The sequence below is a fragment of the Loxodonta africana genome, chromosome 21, assembly GCF_030014295.1.
Source record: "Loxodonta africana isolate mLoxAfr1 chromosome 21, mLoxAfr1.hap2, whole genome shotgun sequence".
Lineage (NCBI taxonomy): Eukaryota > Metazoa > Chordata > Mammalia > Proboscidea > Elephantidae > Loxodonta > Loxodonta africana.
This window is the reverse complement of record NC_087362.1, coordinates 7,093,857-7,116,982: the sequence shown is the minus strand read 5'-3', so window position 1 is coordinate 7,116,982 and position 23,126 is coordinate 7,093,857. Positions and strand designations below refer to the sequence as shown.

The 23,126-nt window shown below is 38.9% G+C and overlaps 1 pseudogene; it reads right to left on the bottom strand.

Moving 5' to 3' along the window:
- Nucleotides 1-21,887: 21,887 nt before the first annotated feature.
- On the bottom strand, nucleotides 21,888-22,817 carry LOC100669686 (squalene synthase-like; annotated as a pseudogene).
- Nucleotides 22,818-23,126: the final 309 nt, after the last annotated feature.

Sequence of the window (23,126 nt, the reverse complement as noted above, 5' to 3'; positions counted from 1 at the left end):
AAGATCAATTGCTATGAGTTTGTGACTGACTGGACGGCACCTAACAACAGTAGAAATATTTGGTATATGTAACCATCTGTCTCCATGTTAATCTAAACATGTTAATAACACTGAAGCCATCAACTCCACTTCATTACTGCCACATAGATCATTCTAGCCTTCCCCTTTGCTTGTCTGTAACCTCCTTATCCAATAGTGAGGAATTTGGCTCCCACCATCCACCATCCACTTATGTAAGTGTTCAGTATCAGCACACATATATAATGATTTCAGCAATATTGACATGTTAACCGGTGCAAAATAACTTTATAATCCAGAGTACAGTATTGAGTTTTTTTGCCTTTAGTTTAACAGATTCCACTCATTTCCAAAATTACTTAGACCAGCATCTTATGGCCCCAAAACCTTCATGATGTTATTTCACACATTTTTAATACATTCTGCATTTCATCCTTGGATTCCCCAAACTCCTAATTTTTAATTTTCATACCTTACAGTTTACATTTGGTACATAATATTCCATGGGTTTAAACAATGCATAAAGTCATATTTTCACCATCACAATACCATACAGAATAATTTTACTTCCCTGAGAAACATCTCCATTGCTTCACCTACTCAAACCTGTCCTGCCATCCAAAACCACTAGCAACCACTACACTTTTTACTGTTTTTATAGTTTTGCTTCATCTAGAATGCCATTTAGTTGGACTCATCCCTTATAAGCTTTTTAGACTGTCTTCTCTCACTTAGCAATATGTTTTTAAGATTTATCCACTTTTTTGTGTATTAATGTCATTTATTTTTATCATTGAATAATATCCCATTTTATGTATATACTACAGTTTATTTAAACATTCATTCATTGCAGGACATATTGGTTGCTTCCATTTTTGAGGAGATTATACATAAAGTTTCTATAAGTATGCACATGCAAGTTTTTATGTGGCCATAAGTTTTAAAATCAGTTGGGTAAATAGCTAGATGCATGATTGCTGGATTGTACGGTAAGACTATTTTTTTCTAAGAAACTGTCGGACTATCTTCCAAAGGAGCTGTACAATTTTGAGTTTCCACCAGCAATGAATGCAGGTTCCTGTGGCTCAGGATCCTTGTCAGTAGTTGGTATTGTCAATTTTTCAATGTTAGCAGTTTCAATAGATGTGTAATAGGATCTCATCATTGTTTTAATTAGCATTTCCCTAATGACAAATTATGCTAAGCATCTTTTCATATGCTTATTTGTCATCTGTATATTTTCTTTGGTGAGGTGTCTGTTCATAGCTTTTGCGCACTCTTTAATTAGGTTTTGTTGTTGTTGCTGTTGTTGTTTAGTCTTATGGGTTCTTTGTATATTTTGGAAACAAATCCTTACCAGATAATGTGCTTTGCAGGTATTTTTTTTTTTTTCTAGCCTGTGGCTTGTTCTTTCATTCTCTTAAGAGTATGTTTTTTGTAGCACAAGTTTTATCATCACAGGAGAGGAGTCCACTTGTGTCTAAAAGTGTACCCGCTCACCCTTCCCAAATTATCCAAATTATCGTTTCTGGGCACACCGTGGATAAAGTGTAGCAGGTCTCTCTCATAGAATAATCATCTTTCTGATTATACATTTCCATTAGAATCCTGAACATATTTATCATAGTTATTTTACACTCCATCTCGGACATTTCCAACATATGCATTGTGTCTTAATCTGATTCAGACACTTGCTTTATCCCTTCAAACTGTGTTTTTCTTCATATACGGTGTGGCTGGTAATTTTTTTGTTGAACATAGGTGTGCTGTATTGGTAACCGGAATTTATATAAATAGGCTTCAGCTGTGATAAATTATGTTAATCTGATTAGCAGTTGGGCTTCCTTTAGTGTTTGTTGTGGCTATAGGTGCCAGGAAGTTCAAATTCCTTTGTTGTCGTTAAGTACTGTTGAGTAGCTTCTGACTCATAGTGTCCCTATGTACACCAGAATAAAATATTGCCGTCTTTTTTTTTTTTTTTTAATGTCTCTGTGGTTTACTTTAGTGTTCCCTAAGTACTCTTCAGAAGGGGGCTGTGTCTTGCAGCGCTGTCAGCTGTAATCCACTATTATTATACTAAAATTTTGTTGGTGTGGTGATAAAGTATGGAGGAAGGAAAGCATTCTGTGATTTACCAACTACATCTCAGTCTTTTAATAGGCCTATGTCTCTATCCTATGACCTTTAGAAATGTTTCTTTTTATATAGTGTCTCCCATATCCCCCTTCAGTTATCCAAGAATGTTAGGAGCTTCTAGAGTGAGAAGAATGCCCTTCCACCAAGGCTCATGGGAAAAGACTCTTATAAAGTCATTCTTCCTGAAGAGGAGGGCTTTGTTATGAAGGACGTGGGCATAATTCAGAAGGAACCATGAAGAGATCATTCTCAAATTTTCACTGTGAGAAAATGATCAGTTTCTTGGAGATAAATAGTATGAGTATTTTTCTAAGACTGCAGCTTACCCTCCAAGACTGCATTCCTCAAGTGTTTCTCACTCTTATTCCAAACCACACTTGCCCTCCAGCAATTGATCAAAATTACAAGTCAAGTCTAAGCCTACCACTGGTTCCAGGGGCTTCTTTCTGCTCCAGAAAATCAGATCTTGGCTGGGACCCTCTGGATTCTCCTGCCTCTCCAGATTTCATGGTGTTGGTTTGTCCTGCAAACTCGATTCTCTGAACATCTAAGTAAGGATATTGATTATCAGTTTGTCCAGCTTTTTCTTGTTGTAAGCAAAGGAGTGATGACTTCCAAGCTCTTAGTATGTCAGAGATGAATCTGGAACTCAGTGTAGATTTTAACAAAACTTTCATGGTATAGATGGATTAGCATGGCAGTAGTATGATAACAGGAGTCACTGGGTGGAACAAATGATTAAGTGCTCAAATATTAGCCAAAAAATTGGTGGGTTGAACTTACTCAAACGTGCCTCAGAAGACAGGTGATCTGATTCAGAAAGGTCACAGTCATGAAAATTCTATGGAGCTGTTCTACTCTGCACACATAGGGTTGGCATGAGACGGAACTGACTCAATGGCAACCAACAACAGAATGATAATCAAAGTTTATAAACGAGAAAGGAAGGAAGGAAGGAAGCCACTGTGCAAGACTACAAGCATTGAAAGCACCTCATCTAGAATCATAATTATTGATATTTCAGCCTAGTCACCTAAAGAACAATTTGGATTACAAAATGAAGAACAAATATTCTTTCTTCTGTTAGTTCTACTCTTAAAATTGTCATAATGATATTTCTGTAACAAGTGATTTTGTAAAAAAGAAAAAAAAAGTCACAAACAGGGTAAACATTTATTAAAGCATTAACTTGCCTAAGGGAGAAAGGAATTTGTACATGCAGGCGGTGTGATCATTGTTAATATTTTTATTTGTATTTTTCTCAGTTTCTCTTGTATTTTATGTTTTTTTAATTCTTGTATTCGAATTCTAAAAAAATTCTGGATGAACTTAATTTATATGAAATTTTTCCCCATAAAGACATCACTTTTATTGAAGTGCTTGGCATTTAAATACTACACTATCACAAAAAAGTGGGCATATTAAAATTTATTTATTATGTTTTATGAAATTCTGTAAGAAATATTAATATATTACTATTAGCAGATATAACACTAGAAATCAAGCTTTAAAATTGCCATAAAAGAATTTTTCTAATTACTAATTTTCCTTAATTTTGTAATTTGTTAATATGCTTTTATTAGTTTAAAACTTTTAAAAGAATATATTATACATTTTTAAATATATTAAACAAAGTAATTTTATGCCCAGATGGCTTAGCCAGTTAATTACTTCATATATGAGAGGAAATTACACCAATATAAACCCTTCCAGAGAAAAGAAAAAAATGCAAACACTGAAAATCTTATGGTGAGCAAGCACAATTTTAATACAAAAATCAGATAGGATGTTATAAGGATGTGGTTTCTCTCATGAATATAAATGCAAAATTCCAAAGCGAAATTTTAGTGAATCAAATCCAGCTATATAAAAAATAGTAATACATTATGACCATGAAATAAAAGGATGACTTTTTCATTATAAAATCAATTAATTTAATTAACAGAAAAAAAGAAGAAAGAAATAATTTGAACATCTGAATAGGTGGAGAAAAAAAAAAAAACATAGGATACTACTCTCAACACCCACTTTGAAAAAATCTCTTAGCAAACAATAATAGAAGGAAACTACTTTTTAATCTAATAAAGATTGTGGCTGCTGAAATATTTCCTGGTCATCAAATATCCATGTGCTACCACACATTTTCCATCCTCTTATGGAGAGGAGATTAAGTCATTTGATGATGCCTGGCCGAAAGTCTATGAGCAGAAGCACTGGCCAGCTCGTATATAATCCTCCAGTCCTCTTTCCTTCCCAGTGACCAACCCAGAGGTTTTGCAGTGAGATGACAAAATAAGATGGAGAAGTACCCTGAGACCAAAGTGAACTTTGAGTAAGTGTATTAAGCCTGAGATTTCCTAGGAGTTTGTTACTACAGAATAGCATAGCCAAGAATTATTAGTATTTTCTCATTCATTGTGATTTTAATTAGGGGTACATTTTGTTATTTGAATTTAAAATGTCATTTATTTGCCTATTTCTATTGCATAAGAAAGAACAAAATTCTATTTATTAATTTTCACAATTAAAATTTGCCTTTCTGCCATAATATTCCATATTGTTGTTCCCATGTTATTCCCACATGTAGTGAATTCTCAAAATCAATAAAGATGATAATTGAAAAAAAATATAATGAAGTTTCTTTTTTAATAATTTTTATTGAGCTTTAAGTGAACATTTACAAATCAAGTCAGTCTGTCACATATAAGCTTATATACACCTTACTCCATACGCCCACTTACTCTCCCCCATTGTGTCAGCCCCCTCCCTCCCTCCATTCTCTCTTTTCTGACCATTTCGCCAGGTTCTAAGCCCCTTCACCCTCGCATCTCCCCTCCAGGCAGGAGTTGCCAACATTGTCTCAAGTGTCCACCTGAACCAAGTAGCTCACTCTTCATCAGCATCTCTCTCCAACCCACTGTCCAGTCCCTTCCATGTCTGATGAGTTGTCTTCGGGAATGGTTCCTGTCCTGGGCCAACAGAAGGTTTGGGGACCATGACCACCAGGATTCTTCTAGTCTCAGTCAGACCATTAAGTCTGGTCTTTTTATGAGAATTTGGGGTCTGCATCCCACTGATCTCCTGCTCCCTCAGGGGTTCTCTGTTGTGCTCCCTGTCAGGGCAGTCATCGGTTGTGGCCAGGCACCATCTAGTTCTTCTGGTCTCAGGATGATGTAAGTCTCTGGTTCTTGTGGCCCTTTCTGTCTCTTGGGCTCATAGTTATCGTGTGACCTTGGTGTTCTTCATTCTCCTTTGATCCAGGTGGGTATAATGAAGTTTCTATGGAATTATCTAAAAAGGTGAAAAAAAATGTTGCTAAAGAAAGAAACCACCACTTGCCTGTCAATTGGTGGTACTGTGGTGGCTTTAGTCTTGCTATGATGCTGAAAGCTATGCCATTGGTGTTTCAAATACCAGCAGGGTCACCCACAGTAGGCAGGTTTCAGTGGAGCGTCCAAACTAAGCTTAGACAAAAGGCCCAGTAATGTGTTTCCAAAAATCAGCCAATAAAAATTCGTGGATAACAATAGAACATTATCCAATATAGTACTGGCTGATGAGCCTCTCAAGTTGGAAGGCACTCAAAATGTGACTGTGGAAGAGCTGACACCTCAGAGTAGAGTCAACCTTAATGACATGGACGGAGTAAAGCCTTTGGGACCTTCATGTGCTGATGTGGAAGAACTCAAAACAAAAAGCAACAGCTGAAAACGTTCATCAATAATTGGAAAGTGGTATGTACAAATCTGTCAAAAATTAAACGGAACACTTGAAGATTGACATCCTAGGCATTAGTGAACAAAAATGGACTGGTATTAGCCATTTTGAATATGACAGTCTTATTGTCTACTATGCTGAGAATGACAAATTGAAGAAAAAAGTCATTGCGATCATCATGAAATAGAACATTTCAAGATCTATCTGGAAGTACATTGCTGTCAGCGATAGGTTAATACCCATACTCCTACAAAAACAGTCAGTTAAAACAACTATTATTCAAATTTACACACCAACCACAAATGCCAACGATGAGAAAGTTGAAGACTTTTACAAACTTTTGCAGTCTGAAATTGTGTAACCGTGGTGTGTTTAAAATTACTGGTGATTGAAATACAAAAATTGGAAGAAAAAAGAAGAAGAATCAGTAGCTGGAAAATAAGGCCTTGGTGATAGAAAAGATGCATGATAGAAGATCGCATGATAGAATCCTGCAAGACCAATAACTTCTTCAATGGGTGTACTTTTTTTCAACAACAAAAACAGACTATACATGTGAATCACACCAGATGGAATATGCAAAAAATTAAATTGACTACATGGAAAGAGACATTGGAGAAGCGCAATATTATCAGTCAAGAAAAACTAGGGGCCAGCTGCAGAACAGACCGTCAGTTATTCATATGCTGGTTCAAGTTGAATCCAAAGAAAATCCAAGAAAGCACAAGACAGCCAAGTACGACATTGAATATCTCCTGTATGAATTTAGAGACCATCTCAAGAATAGATTTGATGCACTGAACACTAAAGATGGAAGACCAGAAGAGTCGTGTGATGACATCAAAGACTTCATATGTGAAGAAAGTAAAAGGTCAACAAAAAGACAGGAGAAAAAGAAAAGGGTGAAATAGATGTCATAAGAGACTCTGAAATTTGTTCTTTTGTGCAGGGTCTTTAAGTGAACAGAAAAATGATGAAGCAAAAGATCTGAACAGAAACAGTGTGGCTATAAAAGAAAGATATAGTACTATAATGAAATGTGCAAATACCTGAAGTTAGAAGACAAAAGGGAAGAATATGAACATCGTTTCTCAAGCTGAAAATGCTGGAGAGAAAATGCAAGCCACAACTTAATATTATGAAGGATTCTATGACCAAAAAAATTAAATGATGGAGGAGGCATCAAAAGAAGACAGAAGGGTTACACAGAGACACTATGCCAAAAGGTACTAGTCTACATTCTACCATTTGAGGAACTAGCATAAAATCAAGAATTGCTGGTACTGAAGGGATAAGTACAAGCTGCACTGAAGTCATTGGCAAAAAATAGGACTCTGAGGATTTATGGTGTACCAATCAAATGCAATACTGGAGACACTTACTAATCTATGCCAAGAAATTTGGAAGACAGTTACCTGGCCAATCAACTGGAAAAGATTTATATTTACGCTCATTTCAAAGAAAGGAGATCAAAGAGAATGTGGAAATTACCAAACAATATTATTAATATCACATATAAGCTAAATTTTGCTGAAGAAAATTCAAAAATTGCTGCGACCTTACACGGACAGGGAACAATCAGAAATTCAGACTGGATTCAGAAGAGGACATGGGATGAGGGATATCACTGCTGATGTTAGATGAGTCTTGCCTGAAAGTAGAGAATACAGGAAAGATGTTTACCTGTATTTTATCAACCATGTGAAGGCACTTCTGTGTATGGATTATAGGAAATTACAGATAACATTCAGAGAACCCTTAGTTGTGCTCATGCAAAACCTGTACCTGGAGGGGAGTTGTTTGAATAGAACAAGGAAATATTGTGTGGTTTAAAATTAGAAAAGGTGTACAGAAGGGTTGTATCTTTTAACCTTACTTATTCAATCTATATGCTGAACAAATAATCCAAGAAGATGGGTTATATGAAGAAGAACATAGCATCAGGAAAGGAGGGAGACTCATTATTAACAACCTGAGATATGCAGATGATACAACCTTGCTTAACAAAAGCGAAAACAACTTGAAGCCCTTACTGATAAATGTCAAAGACTACAGCATTCAGTAAGGATTACAGCTGGTCATAAAGAAAACAAAAATCTTTACAACTGGACCAATAAACAACATCATGATAAATAGCAAAGAAATTGAAGTTGTGAAGAATTTCATTTTTCTTGGATAAATAATCAATGCCCATGAAAGCAGCAGTCAAGAAATAAAACAATACATTGCATTGGGCAAATCTGCTGCAAAAGATCTCTTTAAAGTGTTAAAAAATAAATACGTTTCTTTGATGACTAAGATGCACTTGAACTAAGACATGGCATTTTCAGTCACCTCCTATGCATGGAAATAGTGAAAAATTAAATGGAATGCATAAATATTGATATCTTATGCATTAGTGAGCTTAAATGGACTGGTATTGGCCATTTTGATTCAGATAATCCTATCGTCTACTATGCCAGGAATGACAACTTGAAGAGGAGTGGTGTTGCATTCATTGTCAAAAAGAACATTTCAAGATGTACCCTGAAGTACAACGCTGTTAGTGATATGATGATATCCATACGCCTACAAGGAAGACCAGTCAATAAGACTATTATCCCAAATTATGCACCAACTACTAAGACCAAATATGAAGAAATTGAAGATTTTTATCAGCTTCTGCAGTCTGAAATTGATCAAACATGCAATCACAATGCATTGATAATTAGCAGTGATTGGAATGGGAAAGTTGGAAACAAAGAAGAAGCTCAATAGTTGGAAAATATGGCCTTGGTGACAGAAACAATGCCAGAGATCAAATGATAGAATTTTGCAAGACCAACGACTTCTTCATGGCAAATACCTTTTTTCACCAACATAAATGGCAACTATACACATGGACCACGCCAGGTAGAACACACAGGAATCGAATCAACTACATCTGTGGAATGAGATGATGGAAAAGCTCGACATCATCAGTCAGAGCAAGGCCAGGGGCTGATTGTGGAACAGACCATCAGTTGCTGATATGCAAGTTAAGCTAAAACTGAAGAAAATCAGAGCAAGTCCACAAAAGTCAAAATACAGCCTTGAATATATCCTACCTGAATTTAGAGACCATCTCAAGAATAGATATGAGACGTTGAACATGAATGACTGAAGATGAGATGAGTTGAGGGATAACATCAAGGGCATCATATGTGAAGGAGGAAAAAGGTCATTAAAAAGACAGGAAAGAAAGAAAGGACCAAGATGGATATCAGAGAAGACTCTGAAACTTGCTCTGGAATGTCGAGCAGCTAAAGCAAAAGGAAGAAATGATGAAGTAAAAGAACTGAACAGAAGGTTTCAAAGGGCAACTTGAGAAGACAAAATAAAGTATTATAATGACATGTACAAAGAGCTGGAGATAGAAAACCAAAAGGGAAGAACAGGCTCAGTGTTTCTCAAGCTGAAAGAACTGAAGAAAAAATTCAAACCTTGAGTTGCAATACTGAAGGATTCTATGAGGAAAATATTAAACGACTCAGGAAGCATTAAAAGAAGATGGAAGGAATACAGAGTTATTAGACCAAAAAGGATTAGTTGACGTTCAACCATTTCAAGAGGTAGCATATGATCAGGAACCGATGGTACAGAAGGAAGAAGTCCAAGATGCACTGAAGGCACTGGTGAAAAACAAGACTCCAGGAATTGATGGAATATCAATTGAGATGTTTCAACAAATGAATGCAGCACGGGAAGTGTACACTTGTCTATGCCAAGGAATATGGAAGACAGCTTCCTGGCCAACTGACTGGAAAAGATCCACATTTATGTCTATTCCCAAGAAAAGTGATCCAACTGAATGTGGAAACTATCAAACAATATCATTAATATCACACACAAGCAAAATTTTGCTGAAGATGATTCAAAAGTGGCTGCAGCAGTGTATTGACAGGGATCTGCTAGATATTCAGGCCAGATTCAGAAGAGGATGTGGAACCAGGGATATCATTGCTGATGTCAGATGGATCCTGGCTGAAAGCAGAGAATACCAGAAGGATGTTTACCTGTGTTTTATTGACTAGGCAAAGGCATTCAACTCTGTGGATCATAACAAATTATGGATAAAATTGCGAAGAATGGGAATTCCAGAACACTTAATTGTGCCCATGAACAATCTGTACATAGATCAAGAGGCAGTTGTTCGGACAGAACAGGGGGATACAGAGTGGATTAAATTCAGGAAAAGTCTGTGTCAGGGTTGTATCCTTTCACCATACCTATTCAATCTGTATGCTGAGCAAATACTCTGAGAAACTGGACTATATGAAGAAGAACAGAGCATCAGGATTGGAGGAAGACCCATTAACAACCTGCATTATGCAGATGACACAACATTGCTTGCTTAAAGTGAGAGGACTCATGAAGATCAATGACCACAGCCTTCAGTATGGATTACACCTCAACATAAAAAAAAAAAAAATACAGAAAACAAAAATCCTCCCAATTGGACCAATAGGTAATATCATGACAAAAGGGCAAAAGATCGAAGTTGTCAAGGATTTCATTTTACTTGGATTCACAATCAACACCCACGGAAGCAGCAGGTAAGAAATCAAAAGACGCATTCCATTGGAAAAATCTGCTGCAAAGGACCACTTTCTAGTATTGAAAAGCAAAGATGTCACCTTGAAGACTAAGGTGCACCAGACCCAAGCCATGGTATTTTCAATTACATCATATGCATGTGAAAGCTGGACAATGAATAAGAAAGACTGAAGAAGAATTAATGCCTTTGGATTGTGGTGTTGGCGAAGAGTATTGAATGTATCGCGGACTGCCAAAAGAGCGAACAAATGTGTCGTGGAAGAAGTACAACCAGAATGCTCCTTAGAAGTATGGATGGTGAAACTGGGTCTTGCATACTTTGGACATGTTGTCAGGAGGGATTAGTCCGTGGAGAAAGACATCATGCTTGGCAGAGTACAGGGTCAGTGGAAAAGAGGAAGACCCTCAACGAGGTGGGTTGACACAGTGGCTGCAACAACAGGCTCAAACATAACGATTGTAAGGATGGCGCAGGACGGGGCAGTGTTTCGTTCTGTTGTGCCTAGGGTCGCTATGAGTTGGAACCAACCTAACAACAACAACATATGCATGTGACAGCTGGACAATAATTAGGGAAGATTGAAGAAAAATTGTCTTAATCAATTTGTGATGTTGGCAAAGAACTGCCAGAAGAATGAACAAATCTGTCTTAGAAGAAGTACAGCCAGAATGCTCGTTAGAAGTGAGGATGGTGAGAGTTCATCTCATGTACTTTGGAGGTGTTATCAGGAGGGGCCAGTTTTTGGAGGACATCACGCTTCTACAGGGCCAGGGAAAACCAGGGAGATTCTCTATGAGATGTATTGACCCAGTGGCTGCAACAATGAGTTTAAACAAAGCAGTGATTGTAAGGACTAGCAACATTTCACTCTGTTATACTTAAGGTCACTATGAGTTGGAGCTAACTTGAGTACACCTAACAACAACAACAAAAACAAAGAAAGAAAAAACAGAATGATGAGAAAAATAAACAGAGAGGTAAGAAGCAGGAAAAGAAAGAAAAAAAAACCTCAAAGTAGTTTTATTATTTGGTATTTGTGATGGTTAAGATTGTGTATCAACTTGGCTGGGCCATGATTCTCAGTGTTTTGGCAGTTGTATAATGTTGTGATCACTACCCTGTTGAAATCTAATATGTGATCATGCCCATGGTGGAATCTGCTGAATGGTACTGGTAAAGGTGGGACCAGTGTTGGCTCACCACCCCCCCACCCAGCCTTCATCTCTCTGCCTTCTGCTGCTTACTTCCTTTTCTGCTTGTCTTGCAAAGGTTGTTGTCTTGTTCTGGACCCAGCAGCTGCCTCCTGTCTGACCTCTGGTTCTTGGGACTTGAGCTAGGAGCTTACCTGTCCATTTTGGGATTCGCTGATCTTCACAGCTTGGGAGCAAGAGTCCTGCTCCCCAACTGGCCTATCTTGGGTTCTCTAGCCCCTGCAGCTATGTGACTCAGGAGAAACTTTGCAGTTTTTCCTGCTGAATTTGGGGATTCCTCAACTGCCATAGCCTGTGAACAGGAGCCCTACTCTCTGACTGCCTCATCTTGGGTTCACCAGCTTCTGCATCTCTGTGAATTAGAAAAGGCCTCTATCCTGATCTAACGGCTTGGGACATTCCATCCCCTACAATCATGTGAACTGTTTCCTTGCTATAAATCTCTCTCTATATATTTATATGCTTTACAGGTTTGGCTTCTCTAGAGAACCCAGTCTAAAACATTTGGTACCAAGAGGGGGGTGCTTCTCTAACAGATACCTAAAATGTGGAAGTGGTTTTGAAACTGTGAATGGATAGAACTGTGACACCGGTAGAGGACTAGTGCAGCAGAGAGCCTGTAGAGGCTGAGAAGTGACAACAGCAGCAGAACCAGAAGACCAGCATGAGAGGACGCTGGAGCGAATGGTGCTGGAACGAGAGAGCTGAGTGCCTGTATGCAGGAGGCGTCCTGGCAGAATGGGGTGCCTCCAGGTACTTATTGGTGGAGCTACAGAACTTTGCTACACTTGCCCCAGCAGGGCAGATGTGGATACGAGCCCCGAGGAGCTGAGAGGCCAAGAAACAGGAAAGCAGAAGGTGAAGAAATGAAGAACACAAGAAGCTGAGCTGCCTCAGTCTCTGAAGGAATGGCCATGACCTCAGGGGTTTCAAAGCGTGGAGCCATGGCCTCTGGTGTTTCTAAGAGTGGCGTTGCCACTCAGATGGACTAGGAAAATGGTGCGCCTAAAGCTGAGGGGGCAGAGTTGCTGTCCCAGTGGGCCTGGAAGGCAGAACTGAAGCCCAGGGCGGAGGGGCCTCCACTCAGAATCCAGAGAGTGTGGCCGGTACCTAGAGGCTGGAGGGCAGGGTTATTGTGTAAGTTGTGTCAGAGAATACAGGATTATTTTCAAAGCTTTGAGGGGTAATGCAGTGTGTTCTATTGACTTGCTTGAGGCCTGTTATGCCTTCTTTTCCTCCCGGTTTCTCCCGTTTATAATGGAAACGTCTAGCTTGTGCCTGCTCTGCCATGGCACCTTTGGAAGCAGATAACTCGTATTCTAGATTTCACAGATGAAGAGGGATTTTTGGATTTTGAACATAGAGTTAAGACTTTTGCTATGATATGGTGGGGTGAATATGTTTTACTTGTTGTAAGGATGTGATTTTTGGGGGGCCAAAGGGTAGAATGTCAGGGATTGAATTATGTCCCCCCAAGAATGTGTGTATCAACTTGGTTAGGCCATGATTCCCAGTATTGTGTGGTTTTCCTCCATTTCATGGTTGTAATTTTATGTTAAGAGGACTAGGGTGGGATCATAGCACCATTCTTACTCAGGTCACCTCCCTGATCCAGTGTAAAGGGAATTTCCCCGGGGTGAGGCCTGGACTACCTTTTATCTCTGAAGAGATAAAAGGAAAGAGAAGCAAGCAGAGAGTGGGGGACCTCATACCACCAATAAAGTAGCACCAGGAGCAGAGCATGTCCTTTGGCCTGGGGTCCCTGGGCCTGAGAAGCTCCTCAACCATGGGAGGAGGATTGAGGACAAAGATCTTCCTCCAGAGGTGACAGAGAGAGAAAGCCGTCTCCTGGAGCTGACACCCTGAATTTAGAATTTTAGCCTACTTTACTGTGAGGAAATAAATTTCTCTTTGTTAAAGCCATCCACTTGTGTAATTTCTGTTATAGCAGCACTAGATGACTAAGACAGAATTAAAAAGGAAACATGGCTCTAAAATTCCATATTAATTTTTGTAAGAAAATAATGGACAAAAGCACAAATTCTTAAATTCTGACAATATATAATTATATGAAGAAACATTACATGTGCATTTAGAAAACAAAAAATTTATTGATAACAACAAAGATTAAGGACTTGTGATATCCCCGACATTACCATCACAAGGCTTAGAGCCCTGGTGGCACAGTGGTTAAGAGCTTGGCTGCTAACCAAAAGGTTGGCAGTTGGAATCCACCAGGTGCTCCTTGGAAACCTTATGAGGCAGTTCTACACTGTCTTATAGTCTCTAGAGTCGGAATCAACTCCACGGCAATGGGTATACTTTAAATAGCTAAGTTAACTGCACAGGAAGTCATTCAAATTAAATATTCCCTTAACTTAGTTTCTGTTTTCAAATTACCTCTGACAGCTTGCACCTAAGCCTTTCGGAACCAATTGCCGCTTTTAAACACCATCAGCCTCTTTTCACAACCTGCCACCCAAATATTTTCCTTCACTGGAAACTAGTTCTCCTCAAGAGTCCTGCAACCACAGTAGCCTTCTTAAACAAAGACCACTCCTTCATTCTATCACGTTTCACATATCACCAGCAGGTGCTTCTCCTAAAATTCCGCCCAGCAAACACTTGTGAATAAAAAAAAAAAAAAAACATTTTTTTTTTTTACTCTTTAATTCCATTGTGATTTCTGCTTTTAAACTAAGGAAACTCAATTTCATATTGACATTCCTTTCACAACTTACCCTTGCAGCTCGATGACCTACTAAATTCCTGTACCTTTGATACCTACTCTATTTCAACCATTCATCCTATACACCTAGCACACTGTCAAAATCCAGAACTGCAATGTTTCATAAAATACTCCATGTTCTGACCATAATATGCTAGCCTTTCAAGTATCTCATGTCCTATTCACATGATTTATTTTTTCCCGTCTCATGCTAATTTATAGTTTGTTGGTTTCTTCCCTATTTTCTAACTCTACCAGACATCGTATTTCCTTAATTATTTAGTATATTCTTAGGCACCTCATTTCAATGATTTTCTTGCCTGGATGTAGTTAAGATGGGGATTTAATGTGTTTGCTGATGTTTTACTCAGATACTCAGAAATGCCTTGTTGCTATCATTGGGAATTTACTCAATGGCAATAGTTTTTTTTTTTTTTTTTTTTATTTAGTATCTTCTTATTGAGGGTTTTACGATTGGGAAATAACATTTTGTTATTATTTATGTGAGTGTCAAATACCCTAACTGAAATTATAATAATAAAACTGCAAAGGGAAATCAATTTAATACTGAAGACGTAAATGGGGTTTCTTATTTTCCAGCCCGACTTAAAAAAAGGGGGGTGTGGGGTAGGTGAGAGGCATAGAGCTGGGCCTCTTTCTAGGAAGATGAACCCTAGGTCAACTCAAAAACTTCATAGGAGAGAAAAAGAAAAAGGGAATAAACCATGGCTTGTGCCTTTTAAAGCAACAGTCCCTCCTACCAGGTAACAGCAAAATCAATGTGTCTGATTATGTCAAATCAGGTTAGTTTTTCCCTTTGTCTGGGGATATTGGTAAGGATGGCTAGGAAAGGAGTGGAGAATGCATACACAACACATATCACATAACATTTTTCCAGGTGTAGTCAATACTTGTTTTTTAAATATAAAATTCATAATTTCCATGACTGCTGAATTGGACCCAGTTGTGGCTGCACCTACACTATACCTGCATCTGAATTCACCGGTTTCTCCCACGCCTTGTCTTTTACTCCAGGAGATTTCTGCTTCTACTGCCACTGCCTACTTACCCACTTGCACAAAAGTTTGGGATACCAGCAACCGTATGGCAGGCAAGTGGAGGGTGACTGCAGCAAGGTACACCCCAGCACCTTCTCTACCAACTGCACGTGCTGGCTGGCTCTCAGGTCCCTTGGAACTAGGCCTCCAGGGCAGGCCCTGTGTAGCACAGCAATATCCAGAAATCCTACCCTGAGGACAGGTTACCTACATCTAAACTCAGATTTCGTTATTTATATTCTAAGGCACTTGTGCAGATTAAATAAGCTAATTCATGGAAAAGCAGAACAGTGTCTCGAGTGCAATAAGCACTGAATACATACTACACGTTAGAACTATCTTCTTAACAATGCTAATTAACAAATTTACTTCTTTAATTCTTTTTGTAAGAATTAAATAAGACCATCTATGAGTTAAATGATCTTCAACTAATCTAAATTTATTAAATACTAAACTGCTACATTGTTGTACTATGCAATTATTGTTATAATGATCTACAACAAAAGATAACATTTTGGAGTCAGATCGACTTGAATTTTCACTAACTGTGAGTACTTGAATGAATTATTTAACACTTTTAACTGTTTTCTTTCTTGAAAGATGGTATATCATCACCATCAAATCAAATATATATAAAATACATCATCAGTTCCCACATGGCTGTTTCCTTCCCCAATGTGACACTAATTCTTCAACTTACTTCTCCCCAATAATAAGCTGCTAAAATACTGAACTATGCAAAAGATACTCATGAGTATAGATGAAAAAATGGATGATAGAGATAGAGACATAAGCACAGTGATTCTAAGCCTGATACAGTTGGGCTTTTTAAAGACCACTTGGCCACTCCTGTCCACAGAAATTGTCTGTTTGGTCTTTTGCCGTCTGTACCTACTCTCTCTTGCTTCTCTTCTTTATCCAATGTGTCCTTCATGATCGTTGACCATATAAAGTACACCCAGTGGAGTATTTTACTTTTTGAAATGGTTTAAGTATTATGTAATTTCACTATTTAAACTTCAAAATTCTAAGAAGGGATATTTTAATTGGCAGACTTTTTATCACTATTGTAAAAGCTTACTATGGTGCATGATATTCTCCAAAACAAATCTATCATACATTAATTGTTTCTCATCATTTTCATTTAAAGAACTTGAATGCATACATGGGAAGAGATGCCTGTGACTTTTCGTGTGTATGCACTTAGGTGAATAAATAGCTCAGTGGTTACCTAGACGTTAGATAGGATAACATGTGGCTAACTACGATGCTCATTCCCTTTACAAAATGCTACAATTTTTCATGACCCTTTTGCACAGCCACACTGCCACTACTTTGTGGACAGTTTTTCTTCTGTATTGTCTTTTCCTAACACTGTCTTTAATTGTATAAAGAGGAATCATTGTATTGGGGAGATTTTAATTCATCATGGATACTTATTTTATAAAGCGATGCTGATGTTTCAAAATATGCAAAATTATATATTTGTTCGAGAAGAATGACAAGGAAACATCTTTTCCATCACATTCAATACTCATAAAACACAATTCTTCACTTTGATTACACACCGACTCTTCACTTACTGTCCAACATTTCACATGTACGACAGTAATAAAAAATCTGCTACCCGACAAGCGGGGAGGAGGACGAGGGCGAGGCTTGTGAGAGGGCGCGAGGTCCTGTGGGCCCCGTATTACTGGGGTTCGCCTGGCCCTCGGCAAATGTGGGGCAGGCTGGCGACAAGCAGGAGGCGGGGGCAACGGGGCCGTGAGGAGGCAGCGGTTATCGGGAGTAGCAGGAGTTGGGGGGGGAGCTTGGAATTCTCTTCTTCCAAAGGGGACTTTCTGTCACCTTCACAGCCTATTCTGGGCTCAGATGGCCAAGCCTCACCTGCTCGCGTGACTGAAAGCCGCCGGCCGCCAAGGCCTTTCTCTGGGGTCAACAGAGGGAGAAGGTGAAGAAGCGAGGCGCAGAGGTCAGCACTGAGGCCTGGGGCACAGCCGGGTGACAGTGGGCCCTGCTGCTCCAGAGGTGGTGGCAACCCTACCCCGAACCCGGTGGGCTCTATGGTAATAGGGAAGGGGAGTCTGCCACGCTGGGCACATTCTGAGAGGGTTTGCAGTGGGTGGGGGTGGGGGGCATGAAGATGGGCCATGTCTCCATGTCTCCAACAGTCACATAAAGCAGATTTTTGCATAAGGACCTGGTCTTTGGAAGGTAACTATGTCAGTAAGTGAGAAATGGGTGTGTGCCAGAACAAAATACTAAATAGAGCTATCACTATTTTTTTTTAATTGTGTTTTGGTGAAAGTTTACAGCTCAAATTAATTTTTCATACAAAAATGTATGCGCGTATTGGTATGTGACACTAGTTGCAATCCCTGTAATGTGACAGCATACTCCCCCTTTCCACCCTGGGTTTCCCGTGTCCATCCAACCTGCTCCTGTCCATTTCTGCCTTCTCATCCTGCCTCTGGACAGGAGCCACCCGCTTGGTCTTGTGTATTTGTTTGAAATAAGAAGCACACTCTTCAAGAGTATTATTTTATGTTTTATAGTCTAGCCTAATCTTTGTCTCAAGAGTGGGCTTCAGGAATGGTTTCAGTTCTGGGCTAACAGAGCATCCGGGGGCCACGGCTTCCAGGATTACTCCAGTCTCAGTCAGACCATTAAGTCTGGTCTTTTTACATGAGTTTGAGTTCTGCGTCACACTTTTCTCCTCTGCGGTCAGGGAATCTCTGCTGTGTTCCCTATCAGGACAGTCATTGGTGGTAGCCGGACACCGTCTATTTCTTCTGGCCTCAGGCTGATGGAGCCTCTGGTTTATATGGCCCTTTTGTCTCTTGGGTTAATATTTTCCTTGTGTGTTTTGTGTTCTTCATTCTCCTTTGCTTCGAGTGGGTTGGGACCAATTGACGCATGTTAGATGGCTGCTCACAAGCTTTTAAGACCCCAGACGCCACTCACCAAAGTGGGATGCAGTACATTTTCTTAATAAATTTTGTTACGCCAATTGACCTAGATGTCCCCCGAAACGATGGTCCCCAGACCTCAGCCCCTGCTGCTGTGTTCCTCGAAGTGTTTATCTATTCGTCCATTGATGGACACCTGGGTTACTTCCATCTTTTTACTGTTGTCAGCTGTGCTGCAGTGAACATAGGCACACATATGTTCCTGTGATGTTTCTTATTTCTCTAGGGTATATTCCAAGGAGTAGGGGAGATGCTGGAACACTTATACACTGCTGATGGGAATGTAAAATGGTACAACCACTTTGGAAATCAATTTGGCTCTTTCTTTTTTAAAAAATTAAAATAACTGATTAGACTCAGGACACCTATTAAAATTATAGTTTGGGATAATAAATATTCATTGTATCTCAAATTTGGTAGCTGTTTTATGAGATCTCCAATATAATTCACAGTAGAAAATCTAGTTCCACCTTATTGTTATTTTGGAATTAGTATGACCCAAATATATTTAATATATTTTGAATTTGGATTTTTGGGAAGTTCATATAGTTTAAAGAGGTGTGTGAGAGTGTATGTGAGCGTGTGCATATAATAGTACAGATATGTAGATAAATTACAGATAAAAATTGAGATTCAAAGAAAATAATGTAATTGACAAAATCATTTAATATGTGAGTTGTTCTTGAGTGCAGCATTTATTTAAAATAATTTCAGCATGCTTAAAATAATTGATAATTGACCATATAGTAAAGAGTTACATATTGCTTGTTTAAAACCAATTTATACTTCTCTTCTCAAAGGCAAAACCTTCTTAAATGAAACACATTTACTTCCCTGATTTTGTGGTAATTTTCCCCCTTGCCTGCATAGATTTTTGCCAACTTCTGCAGTCTGAAATTGATCAAATATGCAATCAATGCATTGATAATTGCTGGTGATTGGAATGTGAAGGAAGGAAACAAAGAAAGAAGATCAGTAGTTGGAAAATATAGCCTTGGTGATAGAAATGACGCCAGAAATCTCATGAAAGACTTTTGCAAGACAAATTATTTAGTGCAAATACCATTTTTTAACAAGAATAAAAGGCAACTATACATGTGGAACTCACTTGGTGGAATTGAGAGGAATCGAATTGACTCTATCTGTGGAGAGAGATGATGGAAAAGCTCAATATCATCAGTCAGAACAAGGCCAGGGGCCAACTGTGGAACAGACCACCATTAATTGCTCACAGGCAATTTCAAGTTGAAGCTGAAGAAAATTAAAACAAGTCCACGAGGGCCAAAGTACAAACGTGATTATATCCCATCTGAATAGATTTTTTTTTTTTTGACCATCTCAAGAATAGATTTGATGCATTGAACGCTAATTGCCAAAGACCAGACAAGTTATGGGATGACAGCAAGGACATTATAGGTGAAGAAGGAAAAAGGTCATTAAAAAGATAAGAAAGAAAGAAAAGACCAAAATGGATATTAGAAGAGACTCTTAAACTTGCATTTGAACATAGAATAGCTAAAGTAAATGGATGAACTGATGAAGTAAAAGAACTGAACAGAACATTTGCAAGGATGGCTCAAGAAGACAAAGTAAAGTATTATAATGAAATGTGCAAAGACCTGGAGTTAGAAAACCAAAAGGGAAGAACAAGCTTAGCATTTCTCAAGCTGAAAGAACTGAAGACAAAATTCAAGCCTTGAGTTGCAACACTGAAGGAGTCAAAAAGATGGAAGGAATACACAGAGTCACTGTACCAAAAAGAATTGTTCGATGTTCAACCATTTCAGGAGGTAGAATATGATCAAGAACCAATGACACTGAAGGAAGAAGTCCAAGCTGGACTGAAGGCAATGACAACAAACAAGGCTCCAGGAATTAAAGGAATACTAACTGAGATGTACCAGCAAATGAATCCAATGCTGGACACACTCACTCGTCTGTGTTAAGAAATTTGGAAGGTAGCTATCTGGCCAACCAACGGGAAGATATCTATATTTGGGCCCATTCCAAAGAAAGGTGGTTGAACAGAATGCAGAAATTATGCAAACAATATCAAAAATATCACAGGCAAATAAATTTTTTGTGAAGATAATTCAAAAAATGTTGCAGGGAATTGCCCAAAACTCAAACTGGATTGAGAAGAGGATTTGGATGAGGATATCATTGCAAATGTCAAGCTGGATCTTCGCAGAAAGCAGAGTATACCAGGAAAATGTTTACCTATGTTTTATTGACTCTGCAAAGGCATTCAACTTCGTGGATCATAACAAACTATGGATAACATTGTGAAGAAGAATTCCAGGACAATTAATTGTGCTCATATGGAACCTCTACATAGACCAAAAGGCAGTCGTTCTAACAGAACAAGGGGATACTGAGTGGTTTAGCATCAGGTAAGGTGTGTGTCAGGATTATATCCTTTCAGCATACTTATTCAAACTGTGTGCTGAGCAAATCTTCTGAGAAGCTGGATTATATAAAGAAGAACATGGCATCAGGACTGGAGGAAGACTAACAACCTGGGATACGCAGATAACACAACCTTGCTTGCTGAAGGTGAAGAGGACTTGAAGCACCTACTGATGATGATCAAAACCTACAGCCTTCAGTATAGATTATGCCTCAACATACAGAAAACACAAATCCTCACCAATGGACCAATAACTAACATTATGATAAATGGAGAAAATACCGAAGTTGTCGAGGAATTCATTTTACTTGGAACCAGAATCAATGCCTGTGGATGCAGCAATCAAGAAATCAAAAGATGGATTGCATTTGGCAAATCTGCTTGTAAAAACCTTCTTTAAAGTGTTAAAGAGCACAGATTTCACTTTGAGGACTAAGGTGTGCCTGACCCAAGCCATGGTATTTTCAGTCATCTTATATGCACGCGAAAGCTGGACAATGAATAAGGAAGATCAAAGAATAATTGATGGTGCTGGTGAAGAATATTTAATATACACCACAGACTGCCAGAAGAACTAACGATTCTGTCTTGGAAGAAATACAGCCAGAGTGCTCCTTGGAAGCAATGATGATGAGACTTTGTCTCAGGTATTTTGGACATATGACCAGGAGGGACCGGTCCCTAGAAAAGGGCATCATGCTTGGTAACGTAGAGGGTAAGTGAAAAAGAGAAAGACCCTCAATGAGCCGGATTGACACAGTGGCTGCAACAGTGGCTCAAACATACAGTGATTCTGAGGCTGGCACAGGACAGGACAGTGTTTTGTTCTGTTGTACGTATAATAGCTATGAGTCAGAACCATCTCGAAGGCACCTAAGAATAGCAACATAGGAAAAAAATGGCAGTTTTCTTTAAAAATATTTTTAGACACATTGGAAGTTACAAATTTACATGGTGGAATATAATTTAAGTCAGCAAAAGCAAGGTTTTAAGTGGGTGAAAATTTTAACTTGTTAATTGGTGTACTTGACTATATATATATTTTTCTTTTTTAAACCAAGTTGCTGAGGGCAATGTACCTTTCTTTTTCATTTTTATGTTCTTCTCAACTGCATTTCAGTTTCTAAAGTTCCAAGCCCCTCAAAGTTCTTTTAGGGGTTAAAACAGGGGGCAAGGAAAGAAGCCAATATCTACCCTTGAAGAAAATGTGAATCTGTTTCACGGTGAACTTCAGCTTCCAAACGAACTCCGAATCAATGTTCTCCAGTCTGAACATAGTCTTCTGTGACCTGGGATAGTGTGCGCAGATACTGCCAGCTCAAGGCAGCCAAGAGTATGACAAGTGACAGGTAAATTGGACAGTAGTGGCTTCGGGAGATCAGCTGACAAGTGGGAAGATTCTGTGTCCTGATGGTGGAGATGAACTGCCTTGTTTTATTAGAAGATGGGTCTGATTCGGGGATTCTATGATAAATTTCCTCCATATACTGCTATATTATAGCTTGGATAGCTGGCATATTGGTGGCATGCACCATCAGTGTTACTGCTTGCCCTTTTGGGATCTTCATGACGCCATTGAATACCCATTGATCATTAGAAGAGGCAGCCAAAGGAACTATGGCTATTACATGTGAAACAGCACAGGAGTTAGACACACTTTGGTTTCTAAGTCTTGAGAGGTAGATGATGACATCTGGGATGTGGTGTAATGCATTGGCTGTAAGTTCATTCAGGCACTGGACAGCCAAGTCAGTATTTTGTGGTTTAGTGAAATCACCCAGCTTCTTAACATACCTGCTCCAAACCTCTTGAGGCCCAAACCCTCTTCCTTCTTGCTTTTCTTCCAGGTAATTACGACTGATGTTTATTTTCTGCAGAAACAGGCCCATAGAGTTGGCAAGCTCTGTATCTTCACCAGGCACAGAGTCTTCTAACTCAGAAGCCAAGAACAGCAACACAGTGACAGTACCTGTCCCTTCCCCATTCACAGGTCATGTGCTTATCCAAAAACCATGAATTGGTATATTCTAATTTTTAATGTGGTAGGTAGAAACTATCTAGTCATCAAATTATCACAATGGTGATTAGGAGGCTGTGGAATCTGTTCCTCCCCATTTGTAGTCAGGATGAAGTAAGTTTACAAAGCACAGCTTAAGGAAAGTGTTGCCCTTCTGGTGTGGTGGTTAAGAGCTACGGCTGCTAACCAAAAGGTCGGCAGTTCAAATCTACCAGGTGCTCCTTGGAAACTCTATGGGGCAGGTCTACCCAGTTCTACAGGGTCACTATGAGTCAGATTGACT